This window comes from Myotis myotis, unplaced genomic scaffold (assembly GCF_014108235.1).
Source record: "Myotis myotis isolate mMyoMyo1 unplaced genomic scaffold, mMyoMyo1.p scaffold_m19_p_3, whole genome shotgun sequence".
Taxonomy (NCBI): Eukaryota; Metazoa; Chordata; class Mammalia; order Chiroptera; family Vespertilionidae; genus Myotis; species Myotis myotis.
Window position 1 is genome coordinate 79,150,450 of NW_023416335.1, and position 20,972 is coordinate 79,171,421.

Genomic DNA, 20,972 nt, shown 5'->3' on the forward strand with positions numbered 1-20,972 from the left:
TGGGCTTTTTTCAAGGGAGGAGAATAAAGCAATTATTTAATTATAAACAAGTTACTCTGGGAAACAAGCATAGGAATCCACTAGGCCTATGGAGAGAGACAGTCTTGAAAAAAATCAGGCCCTCACTCCTTAGGTTTTAATATTAAGATTGTGACACTTTTCTTCAAACAGAAAGGGCAAGGGGACAATAGCCATCAGACTAGAGTTCAGTGGTCACAGTGGGTTGATTAAGTTATGAGCACGGGCACACGGAAACCACATAGGTCAACACTGTGCATGAGGTCAAGTCCGGCTTCCTCCTGAGAAACTGACCCACATTTAAATCAACTCTGGGACCTCACTAGTGCAGGGGATAGTGAGATTCTGAATTTTGGGGGCAAGTGCTAATAGAGAATTTCTGCATGAAAGAACAGATTGCCAAACCCTAGCTCCCATTAAAAATGTGCAGTGTCCACAGGGAAGGCATTGTTTTGCATGGAGATCACCCTGGTAGTTGGAATGGATTTGCCATAGACCACTGGCTCTAAGCCACTTGAATTAAGCCCAGAGGCCTGGGTTACTAATATTTTATCCTGATTCTAAGCAAAGAATTACTGTTAGTGAGTCAAGTGAAAATGATTCTCTTTACAAAGCTGAGTTTAAATGAATAATGCCTCTCCTATTTTGTAGATTTATTTTTTTAAAAACAACAAGTAGATGAGAAATATGCCTGTGACTGGCCATTGAGTAGCTGCCTTCTACTGGGGCCTCTGGTTCTTCTCTGATTGGACAAGATCATCTAAGACAGCGGTTCTCAACCTGTGGGTCGCGACCCCTTTGGCGGTCAAAGGACACTTTCACAGGGGTCGCCTAAGACCATCCTGCATATCAGATATTTACATTACGATTCATAACAGTAGCAAAATTACAGTTATGAAGTAGCAACGAAAATAATTTTATGGTTGGGTCACAACATGAGGAACTGTATTTAAAGGGCCAGAAGGTTGAGAACCACTGATTCTAAGATGTTATTTTGTTAGTTTCATACAGAGTTAATTTTTTGGTTCCTTTTTATAAATCATCCATTTGCAATGAAACAAGCCCCAAATCAGAATTTTACTTAGAAAATGTGTCTAAAGGAGTAAAACAAATGCCATTTACCCACCATTCCGAAGTATTAATTAGACTTAGCTGTTTCCCATGGTGATTAGCTGCACTAATTGGAATTTCAAGCGGTGCTGATAACTACACAAAGATAATAGGATTATACTTTCCTGCTCTGAAAAAAGAAGTAGCTTTGTCATAACTGTTTAGATGATGGTTTTAAGCTGTTTCACACCTAACTGCTCCCAGAGAAAGGCAGCACCTCTAGATTCTATTTTTATTCCTACAAAAAAAGAGAAATAAAATTCTTTCTGGTAACATGTTATCAGTGGAAGTTGGATTCTTGGGGTACCACTAGAATAAGCATTTCCGAAGGCCCCCACAGAGGATGAGATGTGGTAGAAAGCTTTATTTCCATGGAATTACATCCCTTCAGTAAAACTAGAAGCAGAGTTAGAGTCCAAAATTTCCTTTCCACGCTGGAGGCGGGTCCAGTTCAGCATTAGGCTAGCTGCAGTCCATTAGTCCATTGTGTTTGGGGGTCTGCATGGCCCTGGGCCATGTGGGAGATTGCAAGGCGGTGCCACAAGCCCAGAGTCACACAAATGCCAAGAGCCCAAGAGCACACAAGAGGAACCAAGAGAGCTAATTCTTTTGTTCAGGAAATTAAATGTCCCAAATTTTGCACCCTTGCCCATTCTGGTTAATGACCTTTGTCCCCAGGTGTGACTGACAATAAGCACCTTCCTTATGTCACCCCACTTTACTGGGTATGTGTCTACCTCCCTTTCATTGAACCCCTGGGCAATGTAAAGTTGTAGCTTCCTGGCAAAGCTGCCCAAATGACATGCCTATAATATCTGGCTTCCCCCTTTGCTCCTTTCCTGTTATTAATAACCAGGTTAATTAGAATGAACGGTATCATTATCAGAGGGATGTCCTCCTTTCTCTGGATTTCATCTTGCTCTCTAGGAAGCACAGGAAAGCAACTCCACTTTCATCAGCAACTCAAACTGAGTTATAAAGTCAGCTAGACCTTCCCTGCCCTGTAGGAACATATTTTTGTTTTGGTTTGCACAAAAGCTCTAAAAAATGTATGAACCTCTCCATTCCCAGGGTGGCCAGAACTATAAATATAACTTATATTTGGGAAAGCTGGGCAGATGTTTTTACCTGCATTTTACACATTTAGAAATTGTTGTTTGAAGAGGTTAAGTGAGTCTTTGCCATTATTCCTTTCATTTGAGAGCATTCTGTGCTGATAAAAATGTAGCAGTTTCGAAACTGGACAGGTCCCATCGGTGTCAAGAGGCAGAGCAGGACCCCAGCAGCTTCTGTACTCTGTCTCCTCACTGGGGCCAGGCTCTGGAGCACCTCCCGTGGATGAACTGTATTTGTGGGGTTCAGATGCCTCTTTTTAACCCTCACAGATAAAACCCAATGTGGATGAGGAGCTAAAACCCCTGCAAGTGGATTTCGTTCACTATCTTGCCATCCCTTATGATGTCCAGGCCAGATGTTGCAGACTATGGTATAAACAATCACAAAAGAAAATTGCACTAAGGAAAAAAGAGGGTGGGGTGGGAAGTCTTTCTCAGATGTTAAATATTCAGAAGAGATAAATTTACAGAGATTTATTTGAAGTAAATATGAAAAGCAAATGCTGGACACAAAGTCACTTGCACATGCAGTCCAAGTTCTGGTGGCCATAAGGGAGAAATTTTACCAACTTGACTGATCAGATTCTTTCAGCAACTTGAGGAGCCATAAGCTGTTTTCTAAAGTAAAGCTATGAAGTCAGTCCTACATCACAAATATCTCTAATTTGAAAAAAAGATAAGTTTAATAGCACAGCTACTGGTTCTATCCACACTTGAAAGCATGCCTTCTCCAGCAGTTGGCCTGACGCATAGAGAATTTCAGGGGGTTACAGGAATCATGTGGAGTTGCCATAACAACTTAAGGAAGTCCAAAAGACCCATGTACTCCTATATACATATCTCCATCTCAAGCATAATTTTAGACATTCTTTGTGTTGGGGCATTTCATCTGCAGATCATTTCTATCTGAATGCTACTATTTTATTGAGGAAAGCAGTGATTATTCAATATCATATTACTGAAATTGAGTTTGGGGAACCTGAGTTAAAAGCAAGGCTCTGGAGGAATCTGTATCAGGGTATAGAAAAGCAAGAAAACTATGGATAGATCCATAGTTTCTGGGAAAACCAAGCAGAGGGCAAAGGCTTCCTAGGAAGAAATGTAAGAACAGTGAACTCCAGGGAGAGGATTTCCAAAGGTGGAGAATTCACCAACAGGTAAATCAAATAAAATTTTTTCACTTTGATATTTTCCCTTGGGCTATCAAATAGCCAAATGGGTTTTCTGATTTCTTTTATTTTTAGGATAACAAAGAAATAATGTTCTTTCTAAACCATAAGATTCATGCAAATTTTATGAGCCTGGCTCATAGGAAGAACCCAGTAAACATTTTAGGAAGGAAGGGAGGAAGTTAATAGAAAGGAATGGGCGAAAGAATGATGAGAGAAAGAGAAAAAGAGAGGAAGGAAGGAAGGAAGGAAGGAAGGAAGGAAGGAAGGAAGGAAGGAAGGAAGAAAGAAAGAAAGAAAGAAAGAAAGAAAGAAAGAAAGAAAGAAAGAAAGAAAGAAAAAAAGAAAGAAAGAAAGGAGAAATTAAGAAAGAGATGAGGGAGGGAGAAAGGAAGGAAGGAAGGAAGGAAGGAAGGAAGGAAGGAAGGAAGGAAGGAAGGAAGGAAGGAAGGAAGGAAGGAGAGAGAGAGAAAGTAAGAAACAGAGAGGAAGGAAACTGTTTTTAGTAAGTTTTGTTAAATCTAAGAAAATGGAATCTTTGGCAGTTGAGAAATTTTAATAACTGCAATTATGGCTATTCAGTGCTGTAACTGTTGATTCAGAAGATATAGGGGATAAAATTAAATGTGTACTTATTGCCCTAAGGAAATAACTTGGAAGAGCTTTTGTTTGTGTTTCCATCTTAGTAGAGAATGGAAGGGCAGTGAAGCCATAGCTGTTGGAAGCTGAAGAAAAGCGAGCTGAGTTACGTGCTGGCAGAACAATTAGTAAAACAGTCCCTTGAGGTAACTTGAAAATTAGAAGCTGGTAGCCAGAAGTGAAGCACTGCTGCACCAAAACCTAAAATATGTGGCATTTGGAACTGTGCAGTGGGCAGAGGCCTGAAAAACCTAAAGAAGACTCTTAATGATAGAAGGGCAGTGAAGAAATTGCTTTAAAAGTTGGAAAATAGAAAACCCAAGTTATGTGTGTGCAGGTTAATTAGCAAAACTGTCACCTACAGTGACATGGAAAATATAAAGGATAACTAATTAACTTGTAGATCCAGCTAAGAATCCATGTAGAATGTTCAAAGTAGCACCTGAAATCTTTTAGTTTCTTCGAATAATCTAGGGAAAGAGTAAGATGAGTTAAAGAATGAACTGCTCAATTTTAAAGCAGAATTTAGAGAAAATGTAAAGGACTTTAGGGTTCAAAAATAAAATTCTCATCTTCAGTGTGCCTTGGGAAAATATTCTTAAAGTAAGAAATTGCCTCAGGGAAAATATCAAATCTAGGGCATTGCCAGGAAAAAGAGACCCCAAATTAAAGATCAAATCAAGAATGTTTTTTATGAGAACTTATTGCCAGACAGAGGCATCTTATATAATAAAAGCCCAGCGACCAAAACAGCAGAATGACCAGAACAACCAGAGATCAGAATGACCGTGGCCCCTCATCCCAGACAGCCCCAGATTGGGGACATGGCCAGCCTGCAAACCTCCACAGCCCCTCGCCCCTGCTGGCCCCATCCCCCAGCAGGGACCTCCACCCAGATCGGGGGTGAGGTCAGCCTGCAAACCACCCATGGCCCCTCGCTCCTGCCAGCCCCTCCCACCAGTGGGAACCCCCACCTTGATCCAGGGTCCCCATCAGGGCAAGCCTGCTGGCCCCCACTCATGCACAGGGCCTCTATCCTATATAATTAAAGGATAATATGCAAATTGACCCTAACAGCAGAACGACAAGAATGACTGCTCGACCAGTCACTATGAGATGCACTGACAAACTCTCAGTCCCTTTCCCTGGCCAGCAGGATCCAATCACCTGATGGCGAGTAGAAAATCAGGGGTGGGTGGTGGCAGGGTGTGGGGCCAGCTGCAGGCAGCCAGGGAAGATGGCCCTGATCGCAGGCCAGGCCTAGGGACTGTGCCCACACATGAATTTCGTGTGCTGGGCCTCTAGTTTCAAAATGAAATCTTAATTTCAGGATGAAAAGTGCTTTTAACTTTCTATAAGCAGGATGAATACTAAAAATGTGACTCAGTTGCAGTCATGATCCATAGCGAACCAGATATCAGCATTGGGCCCTAACCAAGAAACTAGCAATATGTATCAAAACAGATTTCAGATTTTCTGAGGACTAGTATAACCATGCAGAAACTCCATTTCTTTATCATGACCCTTTCTTTCTGCTCATTCACTCCCTTCATTGATCATTAACCCTCAGGACATCAGATTTTGGCCAGTGTCAAACTGTCTAAGATCAAAGCCTCAGGTCTGTTGACCACAGAAGCAGAATTTCAGGCAAGCTAAAGATAACATCTTAGCTTCAGTTGTGTTTCAGCTCTAGACCCATGAAAACAAAGGACTCTATGGACCACACCCTTGCAACATACCTACCCTGGCCCCAACCAATCAGTAGAGCCCATGACCCCAACTCAATTTGCCACCATGATTAATGTTTTATTCCCTATATAACCCATCCCCTGGATGCCATCAGGAAGCCAGGTCTTTTGGCACTAGCTTACCTGTGACTGGGCTTGGCACCATTTCCTCAATTAAAAAACCTCTACTTTCTTTGCTGCAAACTCCTGTTTGCATTTGATTGGGCTTTGATGTATGTGGATGAATGGACCACTTTAGTCTGGTAAAAGACTAAATCTTTCTTCCAGTTTCCCCTTTTGAATGGGGGCTTTTATTGTAGTTTTTCTGTTCTTGCTCCTCCATTATATGTTGCTGATGGTAAGCAGAAGGGGGAAAGATAACTTACTTATTCAATTTTCAAGTGTTCAGATTAAAAGCAGCCACACATAAGAAGCCTCATCCACCCTGGGCGTGACTTATCTGGAGGAATTTTAGACTTCAAGCTTGAGCCTGGTGCTGAATGGAATGAGACTTAGGGAGTCTCCGAAAGGATGCAGTATATAGTCTCTACAGGAGGAGTGAGAATTGTTAGAGCTCAGAGAGTTGATAGTGATAGACAAATAATTCGTTAGCTCCCAGGGAATTATGCCCTTGTGCCACTGCCTCCAAGATTGACTCTGGGCTTGACAATGTGATTAGCTCTGGTCAATGGGACATTAACAAGTTTGATGCAAGAAAAGCCTTGATAAGCACCTAGTGTTGGACTTATCCTTGTGGAATGTTCCTTCTTGAAACCCAGCTGTCATGATGTGAGGAAGCACAAGATATCCACTTGGAGAGACAAGAAAGAGAGAAACCTGGATAGCCTCAGCAATAACAGTCATCCTACTAATTCATTAGTTAAAAATAAATAAGACATCTTAGATTCTAGCCCAACAGACATGGAACACAGATGAGCTGTCCCTACCAAGTGTGGCCAAATTGCAGAATCAAGAGTAAATATATGATCGCTGTTGTTTTAAACCACTAAGTTTAACCACCAGCAAGAGAGTGTTTGTGCTTCCATTTTTAAAAATTATTTTCTTTTTATAAATATTTTGTGTAACCTAATTTTCTCATTACTTTATTTTAACAGTTCTAAATTCCAGAAGTTTGAAGGTTCTGTTCAATAGGGTTTCAATTAATATAATATAGTGTAAGAATGACTATTACATTTTGAATTGTATGAGCAAACAAAATTATGCACTAACTTTCCAATGGAAGACTAAGATACATAGAAGATACTTCTGCTGAGGTCACAGGGAACTAACTTATTCTCCATCACATTACCCTGTTTTTATTTTCTCTATAGCATTTATCACTGTATGCAAATATCTCATTTATTTTTCTGGGGGAGTCACTCTTTTGTTATCATTGCTCCATCCTGGAATGTAGCCTCTAATATCTTTTTCACTATTGGACCTCAAGCATTTAGAACATTGCCTGACACATAGTAAGGGCTCAATCAATACTGTCTCAAACACAATTCTAATATATAAGACACTTTTTGGAAAGAAAGTGCCTAAAGTAGACATTACTAATGTTCAGAAGCATTTTTAGACCTCCTCCCATTCCTGACACATGGAAGACAATGTTTCTTAGCTCCCCTTGAAGTTGGAAAGGGTCATATTACTAGTTCTGCCCAACAGGCTGGGAGCATAATGATATGTGTCATTTCAGTTTAAGCATTTAAGATCCAACTCTGGGTTCTCCATGATCTCTACCCCTGCCAGAGGTGTGATGCTTTGCTCCCACATTGAATATGACAACCTTGGAGAATTGCTTGGATCTGCAGAAGATTTGTGGATCAAACAACTAAACTCGGTTGTATCAGGTCAGTGGGAATTTGAAGTTGTTTGATCCTACAGCACAACCTAACCTATCCTGACTAATATAGTGCTTAACAATGAGTTTGTATACTTTTTGAACTCTGTAACTATAAATCCTGGATGGTCATTCATAGATAGATGACAATTTTTCTATGACAATTTTTCTATGACAATCTATCTATGACAATTTTTGGGGTATCTATTATGTATAAGGCACATACTAAGTCAAGAAATTATAATAAATATGAATTAGATACTGCTTTCAAAGAGTTTAGTTTTATAGGATAGATAAATTATGTACATAAAAGTTGTAGTACAAGTCAGAAAATTGTGAGGTCAAAGGGTAGGTACAGGTAAAAAAGGGGACATATGTAATACTTTCAAAAATAATGATTTTTAGGGGAAAAAGTAGGTACAGGCAAAGTGTTATGGAAACCTAATTGAGATGAATATGATAAAGACGTGTTATCCCAGATCCTTATAAGTGTGCCAATTGGTGAAAGTAGTGGAATGACTTCCTGTCTGTAGGGGCAATAATGCCAAAGATCAAGCTGTTAGGCTTGCTGTTTTCCCACCTTCTCATTTCTCTGTACAGCTCCAGTTTAGACTCATTGTGGGTTGACACTGTCCCCATCCCCCCACAATGTATATGAAGTCCTAACTCCCAGTACCTCATAATGTAATTTTATTTAGAGACAAGGTCTTTACAAAAATAATCACATTAAAATGAGATCCTTTGAATGGACTTTAACCAATATAACTGGTATCCTTATAAAAGGGGAAATGTGGACACAGGCAAGCACACAGGAAGAATGCCAACTGAACATTGTGGTAGAGATCAGGGTGCTGTGTCTACAAGCCAAGGGACACCAAAGATGGACAGCAAATCACTAGGAGATTCTTCTTCACAGCCTCCAATAAGAACCAACCCTGCCAAAACCCTAATCTTGGACTTCTTGCCTCCAGAATTATGTGACAATAAATTTCTATTGTGTAAGCCACCTATTAGTGGTACTTTGTTACAGAAGCCTTAGCAAACCAATACGAGCCTTAAATAGATGCATGAGATAGGGAAAGGAATAAAAGCCTGTGACTATTTAGCCAACTCTCTATTTCAGCTGCTCATTATCTAGTTCTCTTTCCTCTCTTTACTGGCAAAAAATCATGCTAATTAAAAATAAGTGGAAAGTAACCAAAAATTTCTGGATATCAATGTCAGAAATGTGGTGGAAAAAAGGAAGAAGGAACTAGCCTGGGTTGTCAGGTTAGGTTTTTCAGAGTATTTGATTGAACTACTGGAAAAAGGAGTGTGTGTGTGTGTGTGTGTGTGTGTAGTGTGTGTGTGTGTGTGTGTGTGTGTGTGGTGTGTGTGTGTGTGTGTGTGTGTGTGTGTGGTGTGTGTGTGTGTGTGTGTGTGTGTGGTGTTATTCTTTCTATTTGCCTTCTTTCCTTCTTCAGTGAAAGTCTTTTAAACACAGTTTTGATTCTTCCCCAAAAAACCAAGTTTAATAGACCATCTAAAATCTATATTTTTCTAAAACCTTTTGATATTTGTGTTTGAAATTTTCTCAAGCTAATGTAGGTGTGTAAAGCATGAGTGTGGTTTGCTTCATATTATTGCAATGATTTTCAAGCTCATTAACTTTCTGAGCCTTACATACACCCATACAGAGAGGAGAGGTGGCTTTGGACATGTTCCCCACTGTTGGTCTCTCATGCCCTTTTCCATATATAAGATGTGACATAAAGTCATGACACAAGCTCTTAATATGGTTTGTAAAAGTGCTTCTGAAAACAATTCCAAAGGAAAAGAACCAAAATATTTGGTTCAGCATCTCTGGTAGAGTAGACTCTAGTCTCCCTGGTGACCACTTTAAAATGCAAATCTCTTTAGTTACCTAAGTTCTGATTTTTTAACAATCTAACTAGTTTGTAGTCATGACTAGGATTCTAAACACACAATTGCCATCTAACAGTAAGAGGATTCTAAACACACAATTGCCTTCTAACAGTAAGCCAGCCATTGCCAACATAGAGTGACAAAATGCATTGCATTGCTAGGTGTCTTAAGAACAGATAAATGACACAACCTCTGCCCTCTAGGGAGGATAGAAATAATAATGAAAGAAATGGTACTTCCATAAATGCATATATTAACATTTGAATGCATAAAAAATGCTCATCTAAAGACACGTAACTTCCCTTGAAGTTAAGAAGGTTTACGATAGATCTAACAGTAAAGGGAGAAGGAAATAGGTCATGGAGCTAATAATCATAATTAGCACTTACATCAGCACTTTCTAGCTTCAAAGTATTTTATTAAATATTACCTTCTTTATTTTCCCAGTGTTCTTGTCAAGTTTATAAAGCTGAGGACTGTTCTGATGCCCCCTCCTGTATAATTTCATGTAGTATGTGAACATTCATTTGATTTTTGCATTCAACCTCTTCTGAAGTTTTGATCAGCCCACATGGTGTTTGATACCCCGCCAGCTCACACACAAACTTTGGTGTAAAGAATAGATGCTATTTCCTGGCCATTAGTCCAAATACTCACTCAAAATTGAAGGTTCCGCCTAGGAAAGGATTCGTACATTAAGCACCTAACAATATTTTATCAAAATGAGTTCTTTCTATGTTTTTCTCCATTTAAATCATGATGTCCTCGAGAAAAGGATTGTGTTTTTCATGTTGGTTCCAAGGATCACCTAGGATCACCAAGGATCAGAGTGATGCTTAATAAACACTAGTTAAGTAACAAAAATCAAGTCTTTACTGAGAACTCAATATTAAACTGTGAAATATAAATAACATAGTATCTTTTCTGCCCTCTAGAAACTTAGCACATACAGGAAATAATGAGACACAAAATACAATTAAGTGCCATGATGCATGGCACACGAAATGAATGTTAGGGGAGAATATATATATATATATATATATATATATATATATATATATATATATATATATATATAGTGTGTGTGTGTGTGTGTGTCTCCTCAGCCCATTAACTCCACCTCCTTCCTTTGAGTTTATGCATGTTTTGATAACCAACTTTTGATCTGCAATAAATTGCTACAGTGGTAAAATATTAAATTTCCTAGAATGTTTAATAAAGAAACTTTACTCTGTTAGGAATTACATACTAACAAAAGCATACAGAAATAAACACACACACACACACACACACACACATATATTAAACTTTAATGTTGACCCCTAGTCTAGATTAAAGCTGCTTCAGGATGTTTGGGGGAGAAAGTAATATAGCTCCAAGATTTAATTAAAATGTTGTATATTTTTAACATGTTTTTATTGATTTCAGAGAGGAATGGAAAAGGAGAAAAAGATAGAAACATCAACGATGAGAGAATCATTGATCAGCTGCCTCCTGAAGGCCCCACACTGGGATTGAGCCCACAACCTGGGCATATGCCCTGACTGGGAATCAAACCATGACCTCCTGGCTCATGGGTTGATGCTCAACCATTGAACCACACCAGCCAGGCATGTATAATTATAAATTTGAAAAAAAAGTTTATTTCTGAACTTTTTAAAAAAATTTTCTTAAGGAGGAAATTTGTTTTTCACTCCTTTTCTTTGCATGCGAGTTTTGAAGTGGTTGTGGAAATACATGGCCCAGTACATATTTGAATCTATTGTGCTTCTTTCCAGGAAATTCTGAACCTTGTCAGGATAGTCTACAGGTACCACACATAAATTGACATGTCCAAACAGAATTCCTTATCTTCCCCTCAAACTCAACCCTGATTTTTTCCTCCCAGCTATGAAGTCCACCAAACCTGGCAGCATCCCTTTCTCTTCCTTCTCTCATGTCTCCATCTCATCTGCCTTGGGTTGCATCTCTTCTGTCTTGTCAGTACCACTGGAATCCTCCTCCCTGCAAGCCCCACTTTCTGTCAGGTTTCAAGACCAAGGTCAGTGCATCCACCTAGCAATCTCACGTTATCCTACCTTACCCGCTACCCATCCACTCCAACCTTTAGACTCTCCCCTTTTCAAGCCAGCCTTTACTTCACCACCTGTTCCTGTTATCCACTTATTATCTCTAAGCCCCAATTGTAGCCATCTGTGCCCTGCTTGGAGCTATTGGAGCTGAATCAAATAAATATTTTTTTTTTTTGCCAGGGGAACAGTGTCAGGCCTTGTCCGGAGAGGGCACTGGAGGAAGACTGCAAGAGAAGGGGGCTTCTCTTCCTCGTACCAGCACTTTTCTTCCTACAAAGTGCTGTGTGTTGCTTCCTTGCCAATGGGCAGCTCCCTGCCAATGGTGTGCAGGAAACTTGGTGACGCCCTCCACCAGGTGGCTTTCTGCTGTCAGCGCAGATGGCATCACCTCAGTGAACTTCTGTTTCCTACTGGACTACACTGGAAAATCACAGTCTTGGCAGCCGAGAGAGGAACTTCTTCCAAATGTGTCCTTTCCTTGCATGCTCTCTCTCAGCCACGTAAATATCAGTAATGACTGCTTCCTATGTCTTACTCCTGTATTCTTAAGAGTTCCCTTTCTACTTCTTAGTAGGTGATGCCATTAACTAGCTAATCACTTTTATGCAGTATTTCATTTTCCCTGTTCAAATTATTATTGTGGTTTCAGTCTCCTGACTGAACTCTAAGTGGTTCACTCCACTTTTGTTCTAAAAATAAATCAAATCATGTAACCTCCTGCCAAAAACCTGCAGTAACTTCTTGTCATATGTAACATTAAATCTAAATTATCTTTGGGTCCAAAACAAAAGTCTACTTGGAAACTATACTCACACAGTTTAGGTGTGTCTATGCATCAGATGAGCCCAGAAGGATTTAACTGTGGCTTGCCTGTGTTCTTGTGGGATATGGCATTTAGCCACAAGATACCAAGGGTTATTTAGGCATACCCTCCGCACCCCTGTTTACTGCAGCTCACCTCAGCTAGAGCCGTTGGACCACAGCACAGAGCACCCATTTCACTGCCCGCAAAGATTCATAGTACCCGAGGGTAAAACAAACCCAACCATAACAGTACTTGGTTTTTCCTATCATCCCAGCTCAGCCCAAAGACCTTCCACACATTCCCAAAAATGAGAGAGGAAAGTCCAGTGAAAGGACTCAAGGCATGTTTGAGACAAACTTTTCTCCTTGCTTCAGTCTCAGAAATGTCAGGCTCTACCTGTTTCATTCTAAAAGGGCTGCAGACTCGTGGCTGCCATATCTCTCTCCCTTTCCTGCAGCCATCACCAGGAGCCCAATTCATCACATCCTTAACAGCACCCTTCAGATTTACCCGTCAGGGCGAAGGATCCAGATTAAAAATGAAACAACTATTTCACTTGCTTGACAAGAGGAGACTCCCACCTGCCAAATTTCCATCCCTATCTCTGGGAAGCAGGACTTTAGGAAACAAATAATAAATGCTTTCTGACCTAGGGCCACCTAGCCCAGAAAACTTAGGGGCTTGTTATCTTAGTGCAACAATTATTCCCATTAATAGATTAAGGGATATATGTATATAAGATTAGTGGTATATTACTTTCACACTGTTGTTGAGTAGCTATTTGAGATGCCAGGCACACATATTTAAGATTAGCTCCCCTCTTTCCTTACTCATATCCTGAGAGCGATACCACTTCCTGCTACCTTGTCTTGCAGAATAGACATGAAGAATAGTTACACTAGGGGAGTTATTACAATCAGGCTCTTTTATATCTTAAAGGCAATTACAGGCAAAGACAAGAGTTCCTAATGCATAGCATTTCCAGAATTTGTATTTCAGCATCTCATCATGCCAAGACTGAGAACATCCAGATGTTGCCCTATTGAAAGGTGTTAAATAGAATAAACCTCGAGCCAAGAGCATTTGCATGTTTTATTTGGGGGCTTTCAAAACGTATAGTATATTTTTTTTCTCTGGAATATCAGAACTTCTGTGGTTTGGGAATGGTCTTCTTGACTGTATGGTGTCGTAGTGCCTAATAATAATAATAGCAGCAGTAACAGTTTATTTATTCAACAAATATTTTTATAGTGCTAACTGCACTTTTCAAATATTGACTCATTTCATTCCCTCTGTGTACTCTCCTGATACAACAACCTCCAACACAAACTTCTCAGATTCTTACCTAATTCCAACTGGACAGTATAAAATGTCACTTCTTCTAGGGCTGTCTGCATGCAATAGGAAGGGAACAAAGATTTGTTGAAGACTTTGCCAAGAGCTAAGATAGACAGTCCTCATAAATCCACATGGGAAAAGTACTGTGCTCATTCACAAACTTTGCCTCAGACTTTAGGGGGGGAAATTTAATCAACACTCAGCAATCACAAAAATTAATATCAACACTCACAAATCACATCCTGGGTATAAGTTGCCTGGGAGACTTTTGGAGGTGGCAGGGCTTTTTCTAGAGTGGACTACCCAGGCTATCAAAGGCCTGCCTACTCTACTCATTCAACAAGTCCTGGAGTGTCTCTGTGAGGCCCTGCACTCAATGCACCTACCGTCTCACTGACACCAGCCCTTCACATGCTGGGTGCTGGCAGAAAGGATGCAAAGTGTGCTAAGAGGGCACTTAGGAAAGACACATAACCCAGTCTTCAGATATCAAAGATGGCTTCTCAAAATCTAAGGAGTGATGATAAAACATAAAAGCATTGCATAGCTAGGCCCATAGAGTCTTTGTTTTTCCTACTTTGCCCTTGAGACTGTCCTTTTTCATGAGTTTAGTGTCTGGGAGTAGAGGGGTACCTTTAAAAATCCAGGGTCAGATACATCTCCTTATATTTGTTCTGTTCTGGAGTGTTGTGGTTTTTTTTAATGAGGTGAGCATCCTCACTAGTTTTATTGGTTTGTTTTTATTCCAAGAAGATTCTTTATGGCATCCCCAGCTCGGAACCAGCATATGAACTTTCTGGCTATCTTTATCAGGGAGCTGAAGATGGCACCCACACACCTCTTATTCCTGTGCACCTGGATGAAGTTAGGGCTAGCTGTGTGCCCTTTGAGAGAGAAAGAGAGATGCTTATCTTCGATTCACCCACAATCTCCCCTCCATAACTTGGAAAGCTGGACAGTGAGAACAGCAGCCTATCTTGGGGAAATTGCACCTTTCTCTGGGGATACAGTACAAGGTTAGGGGATCTAGACTATTGCATATCGTGGACCAGAGATGAGAGTAAGGGTGAGATGGCTCTGGGTCACTATCAAGAAGCAAAATTTAGGGGCTGTTCACAGCAATGGTATCCTAAGAATTTTCAAGTCAGTCCAAAAGCAGATATTCCAAAATCAGGTTACCACATCTAAGCCAGGAAAGAAGAGAACATTAAAACATGTGAGAGAGCTGAAGAGGTGGGAACTGTGAGGAGCTTGTGTGTAGGGAGATTCAGAGAAGGTGGAAGGGAGGAAAGGCCTAAAGGCACGTCATGGAGCAAGGAACAGATGATTGATATAGGATCACTGTAACCGGGAGAGATGCATGCTCTGAAGGTTCAGGGAAAGCCAGAAGTCAGCCAACACCTTCACTTCACAGTTGGCAGGAGAAGAAAAATAATTGCTTATTCAATTGCTGCTGAGTGTGGGTCTCTGCTGAGATGCTCAGAGCAGAACGCCCAGGCCAGAAACACCTGCCATGTTTTCTCATAGGTGTCATGAATGCCACCTTCCACCCTCCATACCATTTCCTCCCCAAGCTACTCAGATTCACTAGGATCCACACTTGCTATGGCCTCACAACAGCCCTATGCCCTCTGTGTCTGGAATGAGGATAAGAAGAAAACCATTCTCTTCCTACCCAAAATAAAAGGGGGGGGGAGAGAGAGAGAGAGAGAGAGAATAAAATTGAATGTCACTCAGAGTTTTCGATAGCACATGTTATATGGGGACACAAAAAATGAGAGAGATATGGCCCTCCCTCCTTGAAAGAATTCATAAAACCCAAAGTAAAATACAGATTAATAAAAAAATAATTGAAAGACAATCCAGGCCCTTATTCATTCGTTTATTCATTCAATAAACATCCCCTGCTCACAGTTTGAAGATAAAAGTATATGCAAAACCATATGAGAGTACAGAGATGCTACTACTGTACCAAGGAGACCCTAGCAGGAAGTAGGAAGAAACTGAACAATCTGAGCTAAGGAAGGATTCTAATGCGTGCATGCCCACCCTGGCCAGAAAGCCCTTATATCAGGATGCAAGTGAGAGTTAGAATGTTTGTAATTAGCAGGAAAGAGAAATTGCATACATTCAGTCCTTTCCTTACAAGATCTCTGTGACTGTGAGCATCTTGAGGGCAAGAGCAGTGTCCTACTCACCCCATGATCTCAGTTTGATACATAATAGTTAATAAATACATGTTTAACTGAACTGACCTCAGGTTTCCAATTCTTGTTGTTTTCTTATTTTACAGATGGCGCCAAGGGCTGAAAAATAATAAAAAGTAAAGAAGTATAAGTGTCACATGATCTCACTCACATATGGAATCTAATGAACAATATAAACTGATGAACAAAAAATAGATCCAGAGACATAGAAGCATTAAACAGACTGTCAAACCTCAGAGGGAAGGCAAGGGAGGTGAGTGGGTAGGAAGAGATCAACCAATGAACTTGTATGCATATATGCATAACCCAGGAACACAGACAATAGGGTGGTGAGGGCCTAGTATGGTGGGGGGGGGGGGCAGGCTGGGAGAGGTCAATGGGGGGAAAAGGGGAACATATGTAATATTTTCAACAATAAAGGTAAAATTAAAAAAATAAAGGAGTATATTCCTAGGAATAAACACATCTAATAGCTTCACTTTAAAAGTATTTTAACTCCTTTTCTCTGTTTATCATAGATGGGGAAGGCTGAAACCTAAGTTTGGGTTTTATTTTATTTATATATATATCTATTTTCAAAATTAATTATTTTAACTGTCTTAAAATGTCTGTAAAGCAAGGTCTGCGTGGTTGCAGAGGGAGGCAGCATCAGAAATCAGGAGGCCACTGGCCCATGAGTGTTTGTTATACATTTGTTCCAGACATTCATCACGAGCTCAAAAAGGGGACGTAAAGTTGCCAAATCAATAAAGTTTCTGTCATGTTTCATCCCCTTGGATTTACAGAATGATTTGCTAAGTCTGCTTCTCCAGCCTGCACATCTTGAGCAAACAAGATGATTATGGGTGTCTTAGCCCATTAGGTTCTCTATCAGAAGCTGCCAGTGTCCTGTGAGAAGTCAGCTTTCTTCCCAAACATAGAAGGTGTTTAAGGGGAAATATTGCTTTGGTGTCTTTTAAAGACAAGGGAGAATTTAAATTGTGTCCCCTCCCACCATAGGCCCACCTACTGTCTCCTGGGGTCAGCTCCTGGGGCTCCATGCAGGCCTCACTATGGCAGTGTGGACCGAGGACCGCACCAAGACCTTTTGAAGTGTCACACTGATCCTGCTGCAGCCTCGGAAGCTTCATTCCATCAGACAAGAAACCAGCGCTGGAGGCCCAACTGGGCTTCACAAAGACAGAAAGTACTTGAATGTGCTGCCCAGGTAACCTGGCTGGCCCTGGGGAGCTGCCTCTATTCATTAATGGCTATTCCTGAGTCTTGCCAGTTAATAGAAGACACTCTCCGGAGACATGCGCCATCACTCCTAATTTGGCTTCAGGGATCTTGATTGCAACCCGGAGACTCGGCATTTAAAAGGAAAGGAGGGTGGAGAATGGAGAGAGCAGTAGCAAGGAAGGCGGCCAGGACGAGGTGGGGGTGGGCAGAGGAAATGGATGGACTAACTGAGGATGGATGAACACACAGAGAGACGCAGTTACAAAGAAAGGGATGAAGAGACAGAATGACAAGGCAGAGACAAAATATAGGAAGAGAAGGAGAGACTGAGAGGAAACATTTTTCAAAGTGAGGCTGATTATTCTCTTTGCAGACATTATAGTTATAGTCTCCCAATGCCACTAATGTGGCTCGCCTGGTATTCTAAGGGCTAACAATGGATATTTCCTGAAGGACCTGCTGAGTGGAGCAGGGCGTATTTTAGACCTGCAGAGGAACTGAAAGGACAGGGGGGCTGCTTTTCAATTTGGAGAATTATTTTCAGGAAGGAGGGCTGCTATCCAGGGAGAAAGATGCACAGCCCCTCCTCACAAAGGCAGCACACAGTTAGAGCTGACTCCAAAGAATTGTCAGATACAATATTTGTGGGAAATAATTTGAAGGTAATGGAGAGAAAATAAAGGCTTCTATCCATATTATCATGCCTGTGCTTGCTCATTAAGTCTTCTTTTCTTCTATTTCCTTCATTGTTTCTGCCTCTATTCTTTGCATAGGAAAAAAAAAAAAGAATTACCATGTTTCCAACAAAAAGGAAAAAAAAATAGTAATTTACATAATATATTATTACATCAGGAAAATTTAAATTTAGTGTTATAAATCTTTTTGTTCGCCAAATATGCTGTCAATTTGAAGAACAACTATTTGGTTCTTTTTACTTTATCGTGTGTGAGCTTAATTAATCACAATGGAATCCTATTCAAATTATTTTCCAACCCAAGAGGCAATTGTTTCCTATAGCACGATGTTTCCCTCTAACTAAGGATGGCACTAAACTGGAGAAAACATTAAAACCCTGATGCGCATCATAATGAACTCCATGCAAAGTAGTTATATTAATCTAATGGAGTTGAGATCTTAATTGCACTCGTGTTTATATTTTCAACCTCCTTTTTTTAAAGCCCTTTTATTTCACTAAATGATTTGAACGATGCGGTAAGAGAGGTTACATGGCCTGCTAAACAGAGCTGGGTTTCACCACGCTGAAGGAGGAAAAATGAATCTTGGGAGGGAATAGTGGCTAATTTAATTTTGTAAAGTAGGTTTTATTCTCAGTTGATAATGGCTAAAATTGCTCTGTGAAAGCAATCTTTCCAGAGCCAGAAAATGTTCCCTGAACGCTTAAAAAGAAGCGTGTCCAAGAGCCCTTTTTGTTCCTCCCTATGACAACCATTAGCTGCCACTGAAAAAACCTCCATTTTGAGTGCCGAATCCTGTACAATGCAATTTAAGCAGATATATCCTCTGGCCTCTGACTGAAAGAGCCAATATATGGTAATATACCTTCCAGTTGAATTTAGGATGGAAAAGATTGCATAGTAGGAAGTAGAGGAGAAATCCCTCAATAAGGCCTCATTATAAAATGGACATTTTACTAATAATTAGTGTCTGATGAATGAATGAATGAACAGATGAGTGAAACTCTCAGGGATTTTAGTTAGAAGATGGGGATGCCCCCCTCTTCACTTTTTCCCTGTTCCTGTTCATCATACCAAAAGGAAATATACTCATATTTCTAATTAAAACTCATCAATGTACCTCCTGGGCAAATATTACACTCCCCTCCCATCACTCAACCAAAAATCATCTGGCTAGCTAGTCTATCTGAGGAATGAAATGGTGGTTTTCTTTTCAGGGGTCCTCAAACTACGGCCCGCGGGCCACATGCGGCCCGCCGAAAACATTTATCCGGCCCGCCGGGTGTTTTTGCCGCGCTGCCTGTCCTGCTTAGCAGCCGACTCGTCCCAGGCCCGCAGTGCGCATGTGTGGAATGTCTGAGGGACAGTGAACTGGCCCCCTGCTTAAAAAGCTTGAGGGCCTCTGAGTTACATGATGCCCTTATGAGAAACTTCTCTTGGGTCTCAAGATTTAGACTCTATTCCCCAGAGCGATCTTGAACTCTTTATTTGGGCTGCTAGGAGCTCAGAACAAGTCTTACAGACATCTTCTAATGCCTGTCCTGCCCAGGCAGACAGATGATGTACTAACCCATTCTTGACTTGATCTCATTGCCCTCTTTTTTTTTTTCCACTCCAGCTGGTTTATTTATTTACTTATGTATTTATTTATTTAAAGCATTTACACTATGGATTTTGATAATCAGATTCTTCTCTTTAGAAAAAAAAATAAAGAAAGAAGGATGAGAGATCAAAAGATACAGAGTTGAATTTGATGATATGAAGCTTCCAATCATTCAAAACATCTGTGGCTTTTCCATGGAATGCCAGGTACTTCCTAGCTGCTGGAGAGTTTACAGTGTAATGGAGGAGACACATGAGAACACACAAATTATTATAAAGCTCAGAATAAAGTCTTATTGGGGTAGAATAGAGAGAGCCAACAACTTTAGCTAGGGGAATTACTATCAGTTCCACTAACCTGAAAAGGAATTTGCCAAGTAAAGAAAGAAAGAAAGGGTGACCCAAGCAGAGGAAACAGCACCTGCAAAAACACCAGGGCATGAAAGGGTATGTTGTCTCCAAGACACAAGGAGAAGCCCATTTGGCAGAAGTTTGGTGCTTGGGTGTGGGGAGAGACTAGAGCACAGTGCTTAAGGAATGAAAAGTCAGCCATAGTCAGACCTGTGAAGGCCCAGAATGACAACGTATGGAGTTTAGAGACTTAGCCAAGGCAGTGAGAAGCCAGAAGCTATTTCAAAACAAGACGGCCATGTGGACAACTTTACTTTTTTGAAAGAAGTCTGTTTGGGTTGAAATGAAGGGAAGCTAGAGGGAAAGACTGGCTAATGGCAAGTTCAATGAAAAATGTTGAGGACAGATCAACAGAAGACAGATACATGGATATTTCTGAGCTAGAATGGCAGTTGATTGGACATAGAACTAGGGATAATGGTGCATAGCTTGGGAGTTGGAGGACATAACATCATCCTACATTAAATACAGACTACAAGAGGAAGAGAACACTCAGCCAGGATGAATGACAGTTAAGTGTAAGGTGCCTGCAGCACATCCAAGTGGATAGCAGTTAGCTAAATTATAGATCTGGAGCTTGGAGAAGGCACCAAGGTGAAGGAATTATACTTGACATTTTCCAGCATGTAAATAGATCCTAAAAGTTATAAAGAAAAATCAGATCACTGAGGACATGAACATGTACAATATAGACAGAAGAAAATATGCAGCCCTGTATGGGGAGTTATTTTTCATTTTATAAGGGTGTAACTAAATCACCATTTCTGGAGGTTTTTTAAATAGACTAGGTTCTCAACTTTCTAGGGTACTTTGGGGTAGCCATCCTAACAGGCAGACCTATCAGCCAGTATTCTCTCAAATGAGTTCAAGTAGCTCTCCCAAGAAGGGCACTAGGCTCATTAGAGGAGCAGTCAGACATCGAGACTCCTTAAGTTTTGTTGAATAGGCACCATGCAATAACATTAGCAGGAGGCACCTCTCAGTGCTCCAGGAAAAAACACATACTGTGCCCCAGGGATCCAGTGTCGTGTTTGGAAGAAGCAGTAGAGGTAGGGAACTGGGCTCTGTTCCAGGATGAAGCGGTGTCTTAAGACT